This window comes from Hibiscus syriacus, unplaced genomic scaffold, assembly GCF_006381635.1.
Source record: "Hibiscus syriacus cultivar Baekdansim isolate YM2019G1 unplaced genomic scaffold, ASM638163v2 tig00111506_pilon, whole genome shotgun sequence".
Lineage (NCBI taxonomy): Eukaryota > Viridiplantae > Streptophyta > Magnoliopsida > Malvales > Malvaceae > Hibiscus > Hibiscus syriacus.
The window spans coordinates 124,929-127,312 of NW_024063109.1; the positions used below are offsets into that span (position 1 = coordinate 124,929).

The window sequence follows — 2,384 nt, forward strand, 5'->3', positions numbered from 1 at the left end:
GCCAGACGCCGTTTCTCTTTCCTTGTACCCCCTCCTCTTCTCTCTCTCTCTCTCTCTCGCATCAATAATGGTGAGTCCACCCTTTTCTTCATAAGCTCCTCACTTTCTTCAAAATTCAAGCCACAAAACCATGGTAACTGTTCCCTTTCCGTGATTTTATATTTCTGGGTTTATCTCACTTTATTTGTTACATATGAAAAGCTAATAGAATTAGGTTTTTTTTACACAACAGTTGTTTTCTTCACATCTACCTCGTTGGCTCCAAGTTCTTCTGACAGAGAAGTTCTTCAATGCTTGCATAATTCATGAAGATGCCAAGAAAAACGAGAAGAATATCTATTGTTTGGACTGTTGTATCAGTGTTTGCCCTAACTGCTTGTCCCCTCACAGCTCTCACAGACTCTTACAGGTCCCTACTGACTTCAAAATTCACTCTTCTTTTCTTCTTCTTCTTCTTCTTCCTTAAATGTCTTGATGAGAGACTCATTGGTCTTTTTTTTTTTTTGCAGATAAGAAGGTATGTGTATCATGATGTTTTAAGGTTGGATGACGCAACAAAATTAATGGACTGTGCTTTCGTCCAAGTAAGTCATAATTCAGATATTAAAAAGCCTTCTCCCTCTGCATGCTTAGCTACCCATGAAAAGTCTTTGCTTTAAAATTCAAATTATGCAATCACTTCTTCTTATTAACAAAAGGAAGCTGGAATTTCCAGAAAGAAGAAAGAAGTGGGCCTGTTTTTGTTGTTATAGTTCAATGACACTGCTTCTTTTATGTATTTAGTCATACATAACAAATAGCGCAAAAGTGATATTTATAAACCAAAGGCCACAAACAAGACAGTTCAGAGGCTCCGGCAACTTCTGCAGCACCTGCGACAGAAGCCTGCAAGACCCTTATCTCTTTTGCTCTCTCTCCTGCAAGGTTCCTTCTTTTTTCCTTTTCATTTTCCTCCATGACCCCATAATAATTATTTATTTTTATTTCAAGCAGGTTAATTATCTGTTAAGAACCGAAGACGGGGTTTCGAAGTTCCTGTTCGAGTGCAATTTCTTACCTTTATCTGAGGCGGGGTCGGAGGATGGTTTGGTGACACCCGACTCGGTCCTCGAGCCGTCTGGTTCCAGCAAGACATCTTCCGGGTCTGGTGCGTGCGGCGAGGTGTCGCTCAATTCCACCGCCACGACAGAGATCGTGAGAAAGAAGCGGAGTAGCTTAAAGCATGTCGTCCGACATGCCCTCCGACAGTATCCGAAGTTTCGGGAAGTTTGATGAACCGGAGAAAGAAAACTCCAACGAGCTCCATTGTATTGAATTTGTTTTTCTCTGGATCGACAGAGAGAAAGAAGATAGAGGTAAGGGAGTTTGGGACACTGTTGGTATTTTGTAATATTCCATTTTCAAAAAAGTTTATTTACAGATGAAATGTTAAAAAAGAAGAAAAAACCATCTCCCAAATCCCAATTTTGTTCATGTAAAACTCTCCTCTCTCCCATTGCAAACAATTATATTTCTCCGTTTACATAGTTATATATATGAAATGATGGAAGAAAATTAATTACAAATCCAAGAAAGGTCTCTTTCTGGTTCTTTTTTCCTCTTCGTTTTCCCCGGACAGAATAGGGACAAAATTGGAAGCTAAAATTAAGCCAATTTTCAATAATTTACTGTTCCCTTCCCCCAATGTATTGACTTGACTGGTCTATAAACACTAGTTTTGCTTGGAACTTGATATGCGTTAATGTAGTGATGAATTTTTACTTTATTTAGGGGGATCTCTTCTTTTAGCCTATATTTGTAGAATTATTAGGCTTACTACTTTGAGATATGTGTAGACCACTCTTCTACAGTTCCTCAGACACGTACTGTTTATTTTCTTGATTCTTTTCCTTTTTAATTATTGAGATCTCCTAATTAATATCAGATTCAAAAGTTGGCATCTTTTCATGAAATTTTCCAGCAAAATTTTAGCTTTTTGCAGTGCAATTGTGTATTTAGCCAGCTTAGATACTACTTTTTTAGTTCACTACTCTTTTCGATTGTTTAATTTTTTTTAAAAAAAAATTAAACCCTCTTTTCTAAAAAGGCAGGACAAGAACTCAAGATTAAATTTATGGCACTTGCATTCAAGATCGACGGCTATATCATTGACAAAAATTCTCAGCACATGGGATCAAGTTGGAGCCATGAAAAACAGTTATAAGAAATAATTACTTTTTTGTTTAACTTATCTATTAATAGAATAATTTACATCAGGTGATGTTGAAATTTAATATAAGATGATTTTTAATCTAATTTCCATTTATAATAATAAGATTCGAATATTAATAAATCATTAATTGTTTGGGGTTTATGAAGGGTGAAGGTCTCATCAATTTGAATGA

At 36.3% G+C, this 2,384-nt stretch overlaps 1 pseudogene; it reads left to right on the plus strand.

Annotated features, from left to right (window-relative positions):
• Positions 1-1,513, plus strand: LOC120164199 (annotated as a pseudogene).
• Positions 1,514-2,384: the final 871 nt, after the last annotated feature.